Raw genomic sequence first — 21,095 nt, 5'->3', positions numbered from 1 at the left:
AATTCTTTTTCTTCTATTTCTCTTTTGGTGAGGGGAGCATACACGTAATATTTTGATACATGCATAGAATGTGTAATGATTGAGTCAGCATATTTAAGGTATTTAAGGTACTCAAGTAATTATAATTTCTATGTGTTGGGAACATTTCAAGCCCTCCCTTCTAGCTATTTTGAAATATACAACACATTGTTTTTAACTCTCGTCACTCTACTCTGCTATCAAACATTAAAACTTATTCCTTTTATCCAACGGTGTGCTTGTGCCCAATTAACCAATAGCTCTTCATCACACACACCACCACACACACATACATTCTGCAGCCTCTGTTAACTATCATTCTGCTCTCTGCATTCATGAAATCAACTTTCTTAGCTCCCACATATGAGTAAAAACATGCAATATTCATCTTTCTGTACCTGGCTTATTTCACTTAACATCATGGGCTCTGGTTCCATACATGTTGCTACAAATGACAGAATTTCACTCTTCTTTATGACCAAGTAGTATTCCAATGGGTATATAAACCATATAGTTTTTATTCATTTATCTGTTGAGGGACACTTAGGTTGATGCCATATTTTGGCTATTGTGAATACTGCTGCAATAAACTAGAGTGAAAATATCATTTTGACATACTGAGTTCCTCTACTTTGAATAAATATCTAGTAGCAGAAGTGCTAGATCATATGGTAGTTCATTTTTTTGTGTTTTGAGAAACTTCCATGCTGTTTTTCATAATGTCTATACTAATTTACATTTCCACCAACAGTGTTTAAGATTTTTTTTTCTCTGCATCTTCACCAGCATTGTTTTTTTGTTGTTGTTGTTGTTGTTTGTGTTTAAACATTTTAAATAATAGCCATGCTAACTGGAATAAGATGATATTTCATTGTGGTTTTAATTTGCATTTCTCTGATGATCAGCGATGTGGAACTTTCTTTCATGTAGTTGTTGGCAATCGGTCTTCTTTTGAGAAATATCTAATTCATCCCTTTGGACCACTTTATAATGGACTTGCTTTTTTGCTGTTGAGTTGCTTGTATTCTTTGTATATTCTGGATGTTAGTTCCTTGTTGGATAAATATTTTCTCATATTCAACAGATTGTGTCTTTATTCTGTTAATGTTTCCTTTGCTGTGCAGAAAATTTTTAGTTTAATATAGTCCAACTTTTGTTTTAGTTGACTGTGCTTTTGAGTTCTTAGCCATAAAATATTTGCCTAGACCGATGTCCTGGAGTTTTTTCCCTATGTTTTCTTTTAGGAATTTTATAGTTTCAGGTCTTACATTTATATCTTTAGTTGATTTTGAGTTAATTTCTATATATTGTGAGAGATATGGGATCTAATTTTATTATTGTGCTTATGAATATGCAGTTTTTCCAATAGCATTCATTTTAGAAGGTGTCTTTTTCCAATCTATGTTCTTGGTGCATTTGTTGAAAATCAGTTGATTTTGAATACATGGGTTTATTTCTGGGTTCACTATTTTGTTCAATTGATCTATATGTCTGTTTTTATACCAAAACCATGCTATTTTGGTTACAATATCTTTGTAATATATTTTGCAGTCAGGTAGGGCAAATTGCTTTGGCTATTAAGGCTCTTTTTAAATTCCATTCAAATTTTCGAATTTTTTTTTCTATTTCAGTGAAAATGACATAGATATTTTGATAGGGATTTCATTGAATCTGTAGATTGATTTGAATTGTGTGGTCATTTGAATGATATTAAATCTTCTGATCCATGGGCATGAGATGTCTTTCCATTTCTTTCTGTTCTCTTTAATTTCTTTCATCAGCATTTTGCATTTTTTCTTTTAGAGGTCTTTCACCTCCTTGGTTAAATTTGTTCCACAATATTTTAATTTTTTGTAGCTATTATAAATGGGAATGCCTTTTTTTCTTTCTCAGTTATTTCATTATTGGTGTATTAATCAGTACTCATGCTGCTATAAAGAACTGCCCAAGACTGAGTAATTTACAAAGAAAAGAGGTTTAATTGACTCACAGTTCTGCCCAGCTGGGGAGGTTTCAAAATACTTACAATCATGGTGGAAGGGTTAGCAAACGTCCTTCTTCATATGACAGCAGGAGAGAAAAGAATGAGAACCAGGTAAAGGGGGAAGCTCTCTTAGAAAGCCATCAAATCTTGTGAGAACTTACTATCACGGGAATAACATGAGGAAAACCTTCCCCATTATTTAATTACCTCCCACCAGGTCCCTCCCACAACATATGGGGATTATGAGAACTACAATTCAAGATAAGATGTGGGTGAGGACACAGCCAAATCATATTAATTGGCTTATAGAAAACTGATTTTTGTATGTTGATTTTGTATCCTGCAATGACACTGAATTTATTTATCAAATGTAAGAGGTTTTCGGTGGAGTCTTTAAGTTTTTCTAAATATATGATCATGTCATCTTCAGAGAGGGACAATTTGGATTCCTCCTTTCCTTTTTGAATTTTTTTTTCATTTACTTTCTCTCTTTTTCCTGTTCTCTGATTATCATGGCAGGAACTTTCAGCACTATTTTGAATAGGAATGGTGGCAAAAGTGGACATCTTTGTCTTGTTCTAGTTCTTAAAGGAAAGGCTTTCAGCTTTTCCCCATTTAGTATGATGTTAGCTGTGATTGTGCCATATATGGCCTTTATGATGTTGAGGAAAGTCCCTTCTATGCCGAGTTCGTGGAGATTTTTTATCATTAAAGGCTCTTAAACTTTATCAAATGTTTTTTTCTGCATCTATTGAGATAATCATATAATTTTTGTCCTTCATTCTGTTGTGATATATTGTATTTATTGATTTGCATATGTTGAACTATCTTTGCACCCCACTTGATCATGGTGTCTTATCTTTTTGATGTGCTGTTGGATTCAGTGCTGGTATTTTGTTAAGAATATTTATGTCTATGTTTATCAGGGATATTGGCCATTAGGTTCCCTTTTTGTTCTTGTGTCTTTGTCTGGTTTTGATATTAGGATAATTCTGGCTTTGTAGCATAAATTAGGAATAATTTCCTCCTCTTAAAATTTTTGGAAAAGTTTTAGGATAATTGCTGTTCTTCTTCATATGTTTGGTGGAATTCAACAGTGATGCCATCTAGTCCGGGCCTTTTCTTTGTTGGAAGACATTTTATTACTAATTAAATCTTTCTAGTTGTTATTGGTCAGTTCAGATTTTCTATTTATTTCTGATTCAGTCCTGGCAGGTTGTATTTGTATAGAAACTTACTTATTTTCTCTAGGTTTTCCAGTTGAAATTTATTTTATCATCAATGTTTTTCCTGCCATTCTTTAATAAGAAAGACAGGCATTAATAACTATTTAGCACCAAATATATGTCAGGACATTTCTAAACATGTTGTATTTTTTTCAATTTTACCTTCAGAAGAATCCTCAAATATTGGTTGCTATCCCCATATTTAGGTGAGGATAGGGAAGTATAGCTAAAGTTTAATCTGGGTCTCTTCATCTCTACATTGGAAAGAGAACTGGTCTCTTCCAGTTCTATGGTGGAGATGAACTTTCCACCATAAAAATAAATGCATGTATCTGGCTATTGACATAAATTATTAATTAGCCCACCTTGTATCAAAAGTATTTCTCATGTTTAATAAGTAAGGAAAATTAAATTATATAATACATTTACTTTAGAAATAAATTTTAAATCAAACATTGTAGTGGGGCTTGGAATGAGAATTTCCACAGCCAACGCTACAGTCAAAGAACAAAAAGAGCAAGGTTTTGTTTCTTTATTAGTGCAAAAGCACTTACATATTGGTATGAAGTTGTTTAACCCCGTAAGAGGAGAGACAGTATAGAAGACACTGCACAAAATGTAACAGATTCCAGAAATGAGTACACCAATAAGAGAAAGCTGTGCTGCTGATTTTATTTTTCTGTATTTGACAGAAATGCATCAATCAACAAACTTGGATTTGTTGTACTGATTGTCTGGAAGTATAGTTTCCTTACTGCTAAGTATAGGTTAATTTTTGTTGCTTTTTTCTTTTACTGTATGCTACTTCCAAATATATCTATGATTTCTGCAGGGCAAGAGTGATAGGAGTGGGCTCAATATGTGGTTAAGTCTTAACAGTGGACAGGAAGCATGCTTAAGGTCACCATTCTTCAGTGTTGAAGATTCAGAGACCATGATCTTGTTCTCTTTTCTCATCTGTCCTCTTGCCTTATCATCTCTTTTTGGTCCTTCCCTCAACTCTTCCTTCTCTTTAGTCTCTCTTCTATTCACTTTCTATTCTATAACTTTCTATTCTATTCTGTTTGAGAGGCAAAAAGAATAATAATAATTCTGGAGCCTTCATTATTTTTGAAAATATTCTTTGATTTCCTCAGACAATGTATTCCACAAATAAATTTTCTTCCCTTGAAAGTTCTTTATAGAGACCTGACACCAATACAATTTCTTTAATTTGCTCTATGTCTTAAATTTTAAGTGTTTTACAAAGTTGAGGGGCTTAAGATAATTATCAAACTAATATAATAAGGAGGGAGAACATGTTAAAAATAAATAAAGTAGTTTAACTACATATAGTATCATAAACCTTAAAAGACCTTAAAAAAGTCTCCACCTATTAATTTAGAATAAGTAAAAACTGATAATAGAGTGACATGGATAATGTTTAAGCCCATGTACTATTAGTATCATAATTTATTGGTCACAAGTAAAAATATATTTTATGTAAAATTTTTATCAAATTTTACCTTGCTAAAACTATAGTTTATTAAAAGTAAAATAATTTATACTGTATGTCCACACTTAGTGAACTTCAAGTCCAATGGACTGGAGAAATCATAACCTTGATTACTACATCAAAAATGACTTTAATGAAATAAATTACATGGCTTCCTTGATGTTATCTAGTTACTTTTTGGTATCAATTTAGGTATAAATATGCTAATATATTTTAGTTATATATAGGAAATAAGCAAATATGCTAAGCATTTATCTTTCTTTCAACTTATATTGTTCAAGAAGAGACTTAATAAAAGAGAATATGGTGCAGTAAATTATAAATGTCATTGGAAAAACATGAGAGCCATGCATATAAAGGTGTTGAAAATGAGCAAAGGTCTCTAGAGATTAGAAAGAGTATAATGTAGGATAATATGTTAAAGAAAATGCATTCCATTATTTTCTTTCTTATCATAGATATTTTATAAAATGATAGAGAAGAAAATATGTTATAGTGATATATGTTTTAATTAAAATATTACATTGACAATTTATTAATAGAGGTAATTCTAGATGGTATTTGGTTATGAATTTGTTTCCTTTAAAAAGGCTCTCTAGTCTACAAAATATATGAACATCATTTTTGGCAAAATACAGTGAGTATGCTTCATATCCTTATCTGTGAACCACTCTTGTTTCTATTTACTATGACTATTTCCAGAATTTATGGTTTTACATTTGTCACCGCCTGCACAATGGAACTGCTACTTTTATAAAGACCTGTATATCACTGTAGCTGTAACTAAGTTTTCATTGTTGTTTTTAGTTGTTGTCTCTCTTGTTTAAAGACTCTGGCTATTTATCTCAGAGCACATACAGAAATTGAAATGTACAAAAGCGGAAGTTATTAAATAGAGACCACACAAGATACCCACTCTACTTGAATGAAGGCCTTTTCATGACATCAATTCAGCTGCAGTATCTTCAGTTCTTAAAGTGGGGAAGCCAGAATCTCTAGACAAGGGAAGAAGGGCTTATGAGTTGTGTTCTGGTAGGTGTAAGAAATGGTAAGTCTCATCCCCAAGGACATGGTTAAAAAAAAATTTGAGTGGCATTTTTGGAATGGGACCTAGGTTTCTCCATTTTTAAAAAGCTCCAAAGAGCTAAAAATACTTAACAACAAACATTGAGTAACAAGCGTATAGTGAACTAGTCTGAAACTGCATATGAAGTACATGGTGTTTTCTTAGATTCTTGGTTTATTTAGTGTTACTGTCAAAGTCAGTGGAGACTGAGGCATTCTCCTGAACTCCCAGCCTCTCCAGCTACCTTTTATTCTTGCAACTAAATTCATAAAATTAATACTCAAGCTCAGTGTTGACTGAATCAGAAACAACTGTAGATCAAACTCGCACTGCTTTAAGGTTGAAAATGTTTTTTGACACACACACACATGCAAGGTAATAAGAATCACAAATGACAGGTAATTCAGGAAGCAGCTGCAGATACAAAACAAAGCAAAACTTCACATAATCATTTATTGTAGATCTCCTAAGCCATACATTCAATATTTCACATTTTTGTTACTTTGCAGTAGCATTGTTACAATATAAGTATATAGTCACTGGTAATAAATTTAAAATGTTTAAATTTAAAGTGTAGGGACCAATGGAAACATTTCCGTTTGTCCTCTGAAATTTTGCTGTAAAATTAACTCACAAAAGACTGATTGATTTGAGCAAAGGCATACAAATGTATCAACATGCACATGGGGAAGAACCACAGAGTGATTATGTAACCCCAACCTTCGAGTGTGGTTCAGAAGCATATATGCCATACTGAGATTACAGAATGTATGAGGCTTGGCTCTGGCAAAACAGGTTACAGGAGGGAAAAAGAGGAGACCTGGCTAGCAAAGATGGTTTTGTTGTGTAGGTGGAATCCCACAGGTAGCAGCCCTCAAAAGATGTAGTAAATGTTTCTTTGAGATCTTGAAAGCTGTCTTTTATTTGTTATTGGGGAGACACTATTAATCACTGGTTTTAAATCCACATTTTATCTCATTATATCAAGGATATAACTTTAAAAATTAGAAAATAGTTTTTTCATCATTGTAAACATACCTGAAAGGTAGGAATTTTGCTTTGGAAGTTTAAAAATTACTTTTGATAGATAGCTTTTGGCCTGAATTTTCTATTTATTTTCTTGTCATTGCAATGACTAGTATAAGAGATAATGTGGTACTAAAATATGCTAATCTCAGAAGAGTACGTGGCTTACATTAAACCCTTACAGAAATTAATGTTTGTTAGGGTTCCACAAGGGAAGGCCTCAGAGAAACCTGGCCACATCGATGCACATTTTCTAGAGATGCAAATCTCCCCCACAAAAGACAGCTTTGCAGGGCTCATTCTGTTTACAAGCCCTCTTAATAGCAATGTCAAAATATGTTAAATAAGTATATTTTGGGGTGAAATATTTTGATTTCCTTCAAAAGCATAACTCTGAACAAAAGCAAGAATAAACAGGAACAGAACCACAGTATGATAACATACCTAATCAAGGAAGGCACTTTTTTATAGCTTGGAATGCATTACTTTTTCTCTGTGATTCTTGGGTAATGCAGAAGTTCAGAACTCCTCAAATTAAATTAGGAAAATGTGTTCTGAATTTGCACAATTCTATTATGTTTTGTGTCCTGCCACTTTAGCCATAGAATGGACATCAGTCTTCATTGAAATATCATAAGACCCCTGCATGAGCAAATCTGATTGAACTTTCTGTTTGCTAAGTTATTGCGTTTCTTACATTCATTTAGAAATGTAAGTAATAATGAATGCTTTTAAACAAAGAATTTTAACATTTCTTACTTTTACAGTTTGTGGGACTATAGACTGCAATTTAGAATTAATAGAAAAGTCAAGGATATTTGTGAAGAATTTAAGTATGAGAAGGAATGCTTGTGCCAGAAAAAAAGTCCAAGAAAGACTTACTATCATGGAAAACCAGGAGATAACTCTAAAGAAAAACGATGCTTACAAACTCAAGAGCTCAAAATGATATGAAATTCCTACTTTCTAGCCCCTCTTACTACACATGCAGCTATGGACAAACAATTTAACCACTGTAAACTTTAGTTTTCTTACCTGTAAAACAATGAAGGTGATGATCATGCCTGTGTCATGGAGTAGTTCTTGGAGTTAAATTCTAGCATAATGTCTCCTCCATAGAAAAGACTCTCTGCAATCACATTTCATTTTTTTGAAAAAAAAAAAAAAAGCATTATGAGTATGTAGAAGCCAGGAATGCTGCTAAACATCTACAATGCACGAGACAGCATCTATGAAACCACCCCTGCCACAATATAGAAGTTTCTGGCCTAAAATGTCAATAGCGTCACTGTTAAGAAATTCTGGTTTAATCTATACATTTTAGCAGAGTATAATTTTCTCTGCAGAAAAATATTTATAATTTTATTATGTAATTTGGAAACTAGAAGAAATTCTTCTGTGAATGATTTGTAGAAAACTTTTATTAACTAATAATATCTAAAGGAATAAAAGATAATGATGTTTATGTCTCTGTTTAAGCCTTGAGTAATCAACAAACCCCTCAGAAATGCACAAAACTTCAATTTTTTTAGTCTCTTAAATAGACAATTAGGGTCTTAAAATTGTTGATATAAATGGTGATTTATTGTTTTACATCTCAATTTCTTAGACTGTTACTCACTTCAAAAGAAACTGACTTTGCTACAATGGTACTTACGTCACCAGGTAAGAACTTACATAAAATAATTATAAAACTAAATTTTAGTAACAAATACAATCCAATAATAACACTACTATCCAAAAGAAAAGTATTTAATGGTCAACACAATTTCAGGTCTGCATTTCAAAATGTTTTTCCTGAATCTTTTATTCTTCCTTTTCTGTGACAGTCTTACTAATGCATCAGTACAAAATAATTATTTAACTGTTTTGCAATCCAAGGAACACATTATGATCAATTGGGGAAATATAAAACTACCCACCATGAGATCCCACCCACTAACAAATGAAATCAGAATCACTTTGTGAAATGTCTAATATCAGAGTCTTTTTTAGGTCCCCCCCCAGGTGATTCTCACATGTTCTATGATTGAGAACTTACAGGGCAAGTAGGTCTTACTATCTGCTTATGCAAAGGATAAGTAAATTAGTATGGAAACAGTAGTTTCATTGGCTAATGCCCATTCTTACAGTAATCAAAGCAAAAATTGCACCAAAGTTAAACAAGCAGGGAAGATTTTATTCAAGGCTATGCAATAGGGGAGAGAGACAAAAATGCAGTCAAAACTCCACTAAACAAAAAGCAGAACAGATTGTAAGGGCTGGGGCAGGAAGATGTTAGGCCTTACCCAACAGAGAGTAAGCTGTCTCTTACCTCCATGACAGAATGTAATTTCACACTTTGGAACAAAGGGTCCACCTTAGACTCCTACTCTCTCATAGAGACTGTAAGATAGAGGTGGTATCTCCTTCAGCATGTACATTTTAAAGTTTCAAAGAAATGGCTCCACTAGTAGGTCCTCGAGAATGACACTGTTGGGTTGTAAAACTGTCAAGAAGCTTTTAAAATGATTTGTACCTGAAAAGGGCATAGAAAGCATTTACAAGTTTTATAAAGTAAATAAGGAAAAGGAGGTCAGACCCTTGAATCAGAAAGAAGGCTGCCTAAAGTTTAGCCATGCTGAGGATAATATTAAGGCCTCCTTAGACACAGATAATGAGGTGGTGTTTTGTTTTTTCTTAGAAAGGGTTCTCTCAAATTTTGCTTCATCTTATATATACCTGTGAGTTTTATAAAAATACTGATATCTGGTCCGTGCTTGGGTGCTTTACCCTATTGTTGATCTCATAGACTTTTGACTTCTTAAAGTTAAAAAATATATATATATTGTATATATTACATATAAAATATGTAAATATAATTTATAATATATGTTTATAATATAAACATACATAAAATATATAATATATATATTTCTATATAACATATATACTTCTATATAACATATATATTCTATATAAAATATATAATATATAAAATATGTAAATAAATATGAAATATATAAATAAAATATTAAAAATTTTAAATATATTTATATATTATATATGAATATATTTTTATATTTCTACATATAAATATATAATATGTAAATATATATAAATATATACATTTTATTAATATATTTTATTATAATATATACTTATATTTATATATTTTATATATAAATATAATATATACAACTTTTTATATATTTTATATATAAATATATACAATCTTTTTATATATTTATATATAAATATATACAATATGTTTTATATGTATAAATATGTACAATCTTTTTATATATTTTACATATATGAATAAATACAATCTTTTTATATATTTTATATATAAATATATACAATCTTTTTATACATTTAGATAAATCTATACAATCTTTTTATATAATATATATGTACAATCTTTTATATATAAATATGTACAATCATTTTATATTTTATATATAAATATGTACAATATTTTCATATATTTTATATATCAATATATACAATATTGATATATATTTTATATATCTATGTATTTCATATATAAATATATACAATGTTGATATGTGTTTTATATATAAGTATATACATATATGTACATATATACATATATACAAATATATACATATATGTACATATATACATATATAGTATATGTACATATATAGTACATATATAGTATGTACATATATACTATATATGTATATACATATATAGTATAGTACATATATACTATATATGTATATATGTATATACATATATAGTATAGTACATATATACTATATATGTATATACATATATACATATATACACATATATACTATATATGTATGTATATAGTATATATGTAGTGTATACATATGTACTATATATGTATATACTATACATATATAGTACATATATAATATACACATACATATACACACATACATGTGTATATATACTATATATACACGTGTGTATATGTACATGTATGTATATGTATAGTACATACATACATGTGCTATATACACAGTATATACATATATGTACATATGTATATATTTATGTATACATGTACATACATACGTATATATGTACGTACATATATGTACATATACATGTACATATATATGTATGTACATATATACATATGTATATGTACATATACATATGTACATGTATGTATATATAGTACATACATACATGTATTTATGTATAGACATATATAGTATATATGTATACATATATACTATATACATGTATACACTATATACTGTATAGTGTATACACTATATACTATATACGCTATATACTATACAGTGTATACACTATATACTATATAGTATATATACTATATATGTATATACATGTGTATATATAGTATATACACGTATACACACATATATATACAATATATTTATATATATTCAGGCTATAATTATTCTCTGCACCAGATTTCCTCATTTTTGTTTCAGAAATATTAACTGCCTCAGCTGAGAAGCTTATTTTTGATAATCTGCTAATAAAAATCACAATCAGTATAGTGTCTTTTCTATAGGAAATATTCTTGCAACTTTACTTTGGTTTCCTATAACAGTCTTTCTATCCAAATCAGTGAGATGACTTTACTGGTTGCACTCTCAGCTCAGACTAAAAGGGCAATAGTACCCCATCAAGTTGACGAGCGGCATTAATTTAGTAGACATATTTGTATGTCCATCTTTATGTAACTATTATATTCATTTTCTTTCTTCAATATGCAAATTAGAGTATTGGTTCCTAATTTCTGAAAGTCAGATTCCCCTTTGAGAAACTGATAAGTGCTCCTGAATATCTTCTGATAAATGCAAAACTACCCATATATACAAAACTTTAAAACTACCCATATATACAAAACTTTTCGCATAATTTCACAATATTCACATATTCATTGAACCTGATTCCCATATTCTAGTGATATAAGGCCCCATTATTAATTACTTATAAAATAAGGCCCAGCCTGGTGACTAACACCTGCAATCCCAGCAGGAGGATCACATGAGGCCAGGAGTTCAAATCCAGAACTGGGCAACAAAGTGAGACACCATCACTACAATTTTTTTTTTTTTTTAATTAGCAGGACATGTTGACTCACACCAGGAGTCTCAGCTACTCAGAAGGCTGAGGCAGGAGGAAGGATGTCATAAGCATAGGAGTTTGAGGCTGAAGTGAGCTATGATTACACCACCACACTCCAGCCTAGGTGACAGAGTGAGACCCTGTCTCTAAAAACAGAAATGAAATAAAATGAAAAAAAAAAAACTATATCAAAGTCACTTAAGAACACAGATTTTAAACAGAAGATTCTCTGTCATAAATGATCCAAGCAGTAATTTTAAATCAAATAATTAACCAAGGGACATTAATTTTTACTTTATAGATTAATTTCTTGTATTAAGATATGTTTTAAAAAGTTGTGTGTGGTTCACGCCTGTAATCCCAGCACTTTGGGAGGCTGAGGTGGGTGGATCACTTGAGATCAGGAGTTCAAGACCAGCCTGGCTAACACGGTGAAACCCCATCTCTACTAAAAATACAAAAAAATTAGCCGGGCATGGTGGCAGACACCTATAATCCCAGCTACTCAGGAGGCTAAGGCATGAGAAATGCTTGAACCTGGGAGACAGAGGTTGCAGTGAGCTGAGATCGCGCCACTGCACTCCAGTCTGGATGACAAAGCAAGACTGTGTCAAAAAAAAAAAAAAAAAAATTGTGAAATAAGTAAGTTTAATGGGCTCCCCTTTGTAGGTTATGGGGCCTTTCTCTCTAGCTGCCTTTAACTTTTTTTTTTTTTTTTCCATTTCTGCCTTGGAGAATCTGATGATTTTGTGTCTTGGGGATGATCTTCTCATGGAGTATCTTACTGGGATTCTCTGAATTTCCTGAATTTGAATGTTGACCTGTCTAACCAGGTTGGGGACATTCTCATGGATGATATCCTGAAATATATTTTCCAAATTGGTTCAATTCCCCTGATCTCTTTCAGGCACACCAATCAGTCACAGATTTGGTCTCTTCACCTAATCCCATATTTCTTGGAGATCATGTCTTTTGCAGGGACATGGATGGAGCTGGAGGCTATTATCCTGAGCAAACTTACACGGGAACAGAAAATCAAATACCACATGTTCTCATTTATAAGTGGGAGCTAAATTATGAGAACACATGGACACATAGAGGGGAACAGCAAACACTGGGGCATTTCAGAGATCAGAGGGTAGGAGGAGGGAGAGGATCAGGCAAAATAACTAATGGGTACTCGGCTTAGTACCTGGGTGAACACTCTGTTCAATAAACCCCATGACACAAGTTTACCTATGTAACACACTTGCACTTGTACCCCTAAACTTAAAATAAAAGTTAAAAAAAAAAGTTGTGAAAAAAAGAAACAAGATAATCTCAAATACTCTATCATTTTTCAGGCATTTGATGAAGCATAGAAGTTACTATAATTAAAATGAAGAAAAAATCTATACCAATATTTATGTATTTGCTTTTGCATCCCTCGATTCTTTTTGGTATTTTCATTCCCATAAGAAGACATTAATACTTTTTTTGTAGTTTTTCTCTTCCTTTTGACATTTGGCTTTAGCAATTGTGTTTGAGAGGTTAGAAATTTCAGCCACTACGTTGCAGTGATACTCTGGCTCATGAAGAAGCAGTCACAGTGTAGTGTATCATGACAAACTGAAATGGAGTTCCAGCTGTGTGAAGGTAAATTTTCCAGCCACACTAGCACAGACTGAAATAACTCACCCGTGAATGCTGCTGCAGAAAGCATCAGTCTAGATCGCAGACTGCACCTATCAACTACTCTGTAGTGCTGCCTGCAGCAGACACATGGAGATTCCAAAGTAACAAAGGGAGGTTAATGCATTTTGGCAGAGTAACTTACAGTATTTAAACAGTTTGAGTCTTTAGTTCAAAAAGTTCTTGCCTGAAATCCAAGAACTTTTCTATTTGTTAAATTGGATGATGTAAACCTGTAGTAATGTACTAATTTGTTTTCCTACTATTAAAACTAGATAAATATTTATAAATTTTTACTATTTTAACATGGACAAATATGCCATGGAAACATCATAGGAAAGTGGGAATCCTTGTCAAATTTCATGGTGAAAGTGTCAACAGTGAAAATTTATATGTATGTTTTTTGAGGTTTCAATTCAATTGCAGTGTAACTTCATGTTTCTACAACTAAGTTGAGTTATTGATTTCCCCCAAATAAGTGAGAATTAGTCTTCTCCAAAAATGAATATTTTCACTTTTTATAATTAGCTTGTAAGAAAAGCTAAAGTACCATACAGTGGTGTGCTGAAGCAGCTCTTACTGGAGCTGGATTTTACTAGCCCATGAAAGCCAATTATGCACGAATCTTCACAACTCCCTGTTCAGTAGCGTCACTATAATAGCTTAAAAATAGGTCAAAGTGGGAGTACTTACAGCACCAAAGTTATTAGGATGCCATATTCCCCTCCCCTTCCCAAGCCAGGTGTTAATCATTTACTGGCATCCTTGTGAGATTATAAACTGATCTAAGCCATTATAGTCATATGACAGGTATCAGGTGCTTTAGATAAATTTCAGTAGATTCATGTCATGAAAGGTGAAGATTAATATGCCTATCTCTTTCTTTACAACTTTGCAGCCAGGTGGTATGTGAGAATGAAAGCAAGTCTCATATCTTATTAGACCTCATTCTGGCAATTATATATGCATTAAATAACAAGAAGAAAAGAAAATATTTACATGACTAGTTCTCCTAGGCTTAGTAAAATCCCCACTCTTTATCTACAAACATTCTGACAAGAATCCTGTTTTTTTAAGATTGCTCCTAGGATGACACATCAAGATGGAAGACATAATCAAAATTGTAATAAGTCATTTGAGTTTACAGAGTCCTCTCAGATAAAGTGGTGAAAACACATAATAAAAATTGCTCACTTAGAGTCCTGGTCTGAAAATGTTATTTTCTAGGGCATGCTGAATTCTTACGCCTTTCTCAAGCAGAGAGAATGCTGGTACTATTTTTCCAATCAATCACATATTTTGGACACCACTTCTTTTACCAAGAAAAAAAATCATCACAACAAACCTTCTGCTAATTAACAATTCTGTAACATAGATTTTAAAAATGGTATTTGACATACCTATGTAGCTTCCTCTGGAACATGAATTTTTGATTAGCATTCAACAAACCCTATACTAACCATAGATTCAAGCTGATATATATATATATATATATATATATATATATATATATACACACATACATATATTAAACTTTTATAATAAAGTGGTATTAAAGTACTAGATGGACAATGTGGTATGATGGCAAAAAATTCGAGGTAAAAAAAATATCAGTTCTGCAGGTTAGGAGACAACTCTACATAATGTTTTTGTATGCTGTATAAGCTTTTACTGTTAGAATATCTTGTCAAGATTAACCTTGAAAGATAAAGATAGTGTCTTCCTCCAGGACAGAGGGCAGATTTGTTCCCTGATTATGATAATAAAGATAAGATTATCCTTATAAGATTGGGGATTTCCTAAATTCAAAGGTTTTCAGCTATGATACATACCAATTGTATCTGATATATGCAACGGGCCTGCATCCACGTCACTCCCCATGGGACTTGAAGGCCAAGAGAACTGATGAGAACATGAAGTTTGTGCTGACCGCCACACTATTGGTAATAAAGTGCTGTGTGTATGGTCCTGGAATCTTGTCTTTCACTAGCATCCATAAAACTATAGCAAGCTAACTTATTAGCTTGCAGGTAGCATAAAAATTTCAGACCCTTCACAGGTCATGACACTGCAGAAAAGTAGAGAACCTAAGATTTTATCAGAAGCCATGATACTCAATCAAGATTTAAAGATAACACATTTATAAATAGGTTATAAGTTAATTCATTATCTTTGTCAATAATTTTAACTTATGGACTTGATATAAAATATTAATTATTTTTCTTACTTTTATACATTGAAATATAAAGACGTTTTAGAAAATTTTAATACTTCTTTATGGGCTCAGCTTCATTATTAGATTCTGCATTGGTACACTTAAAGCTATTAGCAAAATGCAACCTGATATTTTGACACTTAAATATTAATTTGAAAATATTCAGGTATTTAAGGAACTGTTTGTCATATTGAATTCATTTTATAATTTGTATTAGTAATTATTGAACTGACCTAGATGACCTTGGTTATTCCTCTCAACTTGACTAAAGTTTAGACAAGCCTTTTCCTGGCAATAGGCCCCTGACTTCCCTTTTCTTACTGCATTTACATTAGAGAATTTGCAGTAGAGAATTTGCAGTTGTAAGTTCTTTCTCTGCCTCTTTGAGATGCAAATCTTCTAGTTTCTTGTCAATTTTACAAACCACAAATTTCTTTTCACCTGAGAGCCATCCTTTTATAATAAAATCATCAAAAAAGATAGATAGAGCCCCTATTCCCTTCTCTGTGACAAGATAGGAGCCTAACTTCAACAAGTGCTGATTAGCAAACACAGAGGACCAACCCTAATTGCAATGACCAACCCTTCTCCAATGCCCTCCAGTACTTTTCCACTAGCTCACCCAGGTGCTTAAGACCTTCCCACCTTTTGTTTCAAGAGAGTCGAATTTAATTTCTCTATCGGTTGTAATAGTCTCAAAGTCTTCCTTGTCTAACTTATCCAGTGTCATTTTTCTTTTACAAAACCCAATAAAAATTAATATATTTTATAATAAAATTATTAAAAATTATATATATAATTATAAAGCAATCTTTTTAAAAGGACATTATTTTTTAATTACAGAAAAGTAATGTTAACAGGGAAAAATAATTTTCAGTCCTGTAATCTATCTTGAGTCTTTAAAAATGTAATATGAGTTGCCACACAAAAATCATCATACAAAGAAAAACAGTATCAAAAATAATTTACATATGAAGAAAAAACTGGTTTAATTTGTTCAAACTTGCAAAGGAGGATTTTGGTTTAGTTTTTCCTGCAGTCCCATTAATAAAACCAAGGAAATCATAGAGAATTTAAAGTCTGATTAAAAGATAGGAGACAAAGAAAAGGAATAATTAGGTAATTCTCAGGACACAAAGAATTTTCCAGTGGGGTGCCCAAGGGATCAGCACTACACACTGCAATTCAATATATCTCTAAAACGTCTGTTACTAGGAGAGACATTTATGCTTTGGTTAGTTGGGACTTTGTAAGATATCTGGAAAGATTTCAAAAAACAAAATAATTGGTTTCAGGGTAGCAAATGAAATTCACCCCAAGAGTAAAGTATGTCATATTAAAACGGTCAGCTTAAGCTATTTATACTCACTTGTAAGTTCTAAATTAGTTGTAACCTCTCAGAAAATTGACCTGAGTCATCTCAGGAATTCTCAATCAAGACATCTCAACGTGAAATAGAGCTCATTTGTATTAACAGTCTAAGTAGAAGAGAGTTCATCTTTCACCATGACAGTCATGGCCAAATAACGAGGGACCAGCTGAGTCTGATAGATTAGAGCTGTTGGCAGTCTCCATTCCATTGCTAACTTGTCGTCTAAATTTGGGAAGCCATTCTAATACTCTTAAAACTCTGCAAAGTAAATCTGACTGCCAAAACATTTCCTAACTAGGAAAATAATAATAGCACTAATGATTGGACAATTAAGATTCCCCCAAGACAATTATTTAATATTATTGAAATCTGAGACCTTCAGCCTTAACAGACCAAAAAAAAACCACTCAGCCTCTAATCTTGCTTCTTTCTTATCACTTGAATGCCTGTTAATTGAAACAAACTGATTTATATTACAATGGAAAAGGAATGATATCAAAAAATTTAAAAATCTTAAAATTATCAAAGAGGGGTGATCAGGAGTGTTCTGATAAAAAATGTAAAGTTACATTGCTGTTTCAAGGTAAGGAAAGTACCAGAATGTTATGCCTATTTGAAAGAAGACCAGCAGACTCCTATGCTCTGGGACTAAATAATTTAACAGAGCAAATATTTCTCTAAATTTAAATTAAGGTTTTCTTATTGAGGAATGCTGTCTGGATTCTGTCCTAGAACATCAATTCTTGGTCAAAGAGGAAAAGGTACTTTTGTGTGAAAAAATGGGATGTTGCCTTTCAAATCTCATACTCATCATTGGAGAAATTCTTTCCATGCTTTTAAATAGAAAGTCATAAGAAACAGGAACAATCCAAGGCCACCCTGACAGTAAAATAACCCCAGCTTTATAGGCTTAGTAGCCCTCTCCTTCAACCCCAGATGGAATAGCACATTGGCTATGGGAGCAGAAATATCATTAAAAGTAGCCAGAAGTACGGAAAGTTAGCATCAGTTGCTCTATCAATGGTCATGGGGGCAGCAGCTGCTGATTAAAGACACCAGGTATAGAAGCAGCTATGTACAGAATGTTTGTGTCTTTCCAAATTCATATGTTGAAATCCTACCTTCCAAGGTGATAATATTAGTAGGTAAGATTTTGGGAAGGTGGTTGTGCCATGATGATGGGGTCTCAGGAGTGGGATTAGTGTCCTTATTAAAGAAACCCAAATGAGCTTGTTGCCCCTTCCACCATGTGAGAGAAGTTGCCCTGCGTGAGCCAAAAGTCAGACCCTAACCAGACACCAAATCTGCCTTGATCTTGGACTTCCCAGCCTCTAGAATTGTGAGAAATTTCTGTTGTTTGTAAGTAATCTAGTTTATAATATTTTATTTTAACAGTTTGCATGTACTAAAATGGAAGCACAGGTGAATAACAGACTAGCAGGAAAAGAAGAAATGGTGGGGGTCATCTGGGGTTTTCTCAGGAAAAACGAAGTAGCTTGACATGCCAATGGTTCTAGAGTGTGGAAGTCCTAACTAAATACAAAATATTTTTTGTGACTTTTGTTCCCAAGTTATAGAAAAAGGATGTTACTGTATAGCTATATTGTATTGCATTGCATTGCTTCTATAGCTAAATAGTTTAGGCTGAAGCAAGGTTTATTATAAATAATGAATTTCTCTTCAAAATATTGCTTTTAACACACACACACACACACACACACACACACACACACAGAGCTAGATTACAAGGAGTGTTCTTTATTTACTTATTTATTTATTTATTTATTTTACCAGGAGTGTTTTTTAATCAAATTTTTTTGAGTTAGATTTTTTTATTTGACACGCTGTATATTAAGTTTTCAGTGATTCAAATTTTGGTTGTTTCTCTTTCTCTTTACATCAACAGAAACCAACACTTCCACAAAGAATTTGATTTGATGGCATCATGTGGACATAGAACTCTCATAGTAATGACCCAACCTGTGTTTCCAGTCATCCTGATGAACTCTCAACAAAATCAGATTGTTATACTGTTGTTCTCACTTTACACCCATATTTTCTCTTGCTCCTAAAAAAGGTATCTGGTATTAAATAGAATTCTGTATCTTAAAAACTTGCCATTGAGAAAAATGAGAAGTAATTGTACATTTTAATACTGAAGGTTTTAATAAAAAAAAGCAATGTGAACTATCTGTTCCATTTTTATTCCTCGTCTACAAAAGACAGAAGTGTCAGTATTGAGACAATTGCTTGATAATAGGGATCACAAGTATTGCTCTTCCTGAAATTTTTGCAGACTTGAGGTTTACTTTCTTTAAGATTTCTGGGCAATTCTGTTAGGATAAAGTACATATCCTATAAATGAAAGGGTCACAACTGAGATAATTAAACTGATCATTGGAGCAAAAATATTTTCCCCTGGAGCAATTACTAAATTAAGGTTTACTTCATTTTGCTTGAAATAGTAAATTTGTTACCTATCCAGTTTAGTTTATTAGTATAAATTAGACATGACGTAAATGAGAACTATGTCAAGCTAATGAATTTCATTGGAAGTTGGCTATTGAAAGTTAGAAAGAAATGAAAAATAACTCATAATAAATTCATCTAACATGTCTTTTGCCTCCTACTCCGCAACATGGCCTTTGTCTGACATTTCCAGAAGAGCAGGTATTCCAAGTCAGTTAATTTCAGTTAGTGAAATTTTTTCTTTCAAGCAGCCAATTATTTTGACAAAAATATATCCATCACTGCCATCAACTGAGGTTAGGAGAAAACTTAAGCACAGTGAAAACAGTGGATTGAAGACCATGAAAAGCAGACCCAGGAGGCCCAGGGCATCCAGCGCCAAGAGTAGGGGGAATGTGAAATAAATTTGAGAAAGATAACCTCTTGAAACTATTCCCCTGCTTTCTCAAATGGTATGTATTTGATGTAACTTAATCCCTGCATGGTTAGAGTCAACACTATAAACAACCATAAGAACTGCACTGTAATACAGTTCTACACAGGAGTTTTGCAGTTATGTAAAATACTAAATAACTCTATCTTCCATCTTTTTAAACTGTGTCTATTTTCAGTTGTGTACATTGTTCTACTAGTTTTCTGTATCTTCCCTCACCAGCAAGTTGTCCACTCTAAATTTGTTCTGCTGACAATGTTTCTGGCTGTAGCCTACCTAAAGCCTTCCCACGTTTTGTTTCAAATACAAGCTGAGATATTAGGTAAGTCATAATGACATTAGCTGTGTATTTCCTTGCAATAGAAAAAAACTTTCACACTTATTCTATATTCTCTTGTTTTATTCTGATAGCTTTGAGTTGAATTTGTGCTGGTTTATTGACAAGTAAATGGATTAGTACTTAGAATTCATTAGGACACACTTATAATCATGTCCAAAGTAATATTAAATAAAGAATAAAAGAAGCTCTCCTTTGAGTTACATGCATGGATTTTAGTACATGAGTTTTGTGGCATCTTTCGGCTAATTCATAGCATGTTTTTGTCTATATTGAAGTTTCCATCCATAGTTTGTAATGGAGGTTATTTTAGTATTTATTAATGGTGCTGAGGATTTAAACGATACATAGAATAAGGGAGCTTGGAAGATTGAGTTCTATTTAAATAATCATAAAAGTAACAGACCATTGGGGGAGATTAAAAGGCAGCCGAACTTGCTTTGAAATGTTCTATTTCTACAATATTAGAAATGTTGGATTCTCAAAGACCTGCAACCGGAAATCATATTTCCCAGAAGTAAAGCTTTTTGAGGGTATTCAGGCTGCTAGAAAAACAAACACACATCAAGAGTGGCCTTCAAAAAGACAGAGGAGGGTGCATTGTCAGGGGGCGCAGCAACAGACAGAAGGCAGTTGCCATGTATGACACTTCCGTCACACCTTCTCAGGGTTTTACTACTGTAATATTGAAATAAATT

At 32.4% G+C, this 21,095-nt stretch overlaps 1 long non-coding RNA gene across 1 annotated transcript in view; it reads left to right on the top strand.

Moving 5' to 3' along the window:
• The window catches only part of LOC134739869 (uncharacterized), a 148,839-nt gene extending 129,494 nt beyond the window's left edge, over positions 1-19,345 (top strand). Inside the window, exons 5-6 of the long non-coding RNA XR_010126940.1 lie at positions 8,425-8,480; positions 19,065-19,345. This is a non-coding gene — a long non-coding RNA (uncharacterized LOC134739869). The remainder of the gene's footprint in view (positions 1-8,424; positions 8,481-19,064) is intronic.
• The last annotated feature ends 1,750 nt before the right edge of the window (positions 19,346-21,095 follow it).

Source organism: Pongo pygmaeus, chromosome 6 (assembly GCF_028885625.2).
Source record: "Pongo pygmaeus isolate AG05252 chromosome 6, NHGRI_mPonPyg2-v2.0_pri, whole genome shotgun sequence".
Classification (NCBI taxonomy): domain Eukaryota; kingdom Metazoa; phylum Chordata; class Mammalia; order Primates; family Hominidae; genus Pongo; species Pongo pygmaeus.
This window is presented reverse-complemented; position numbering and strand designations above follow the sequence as displayed.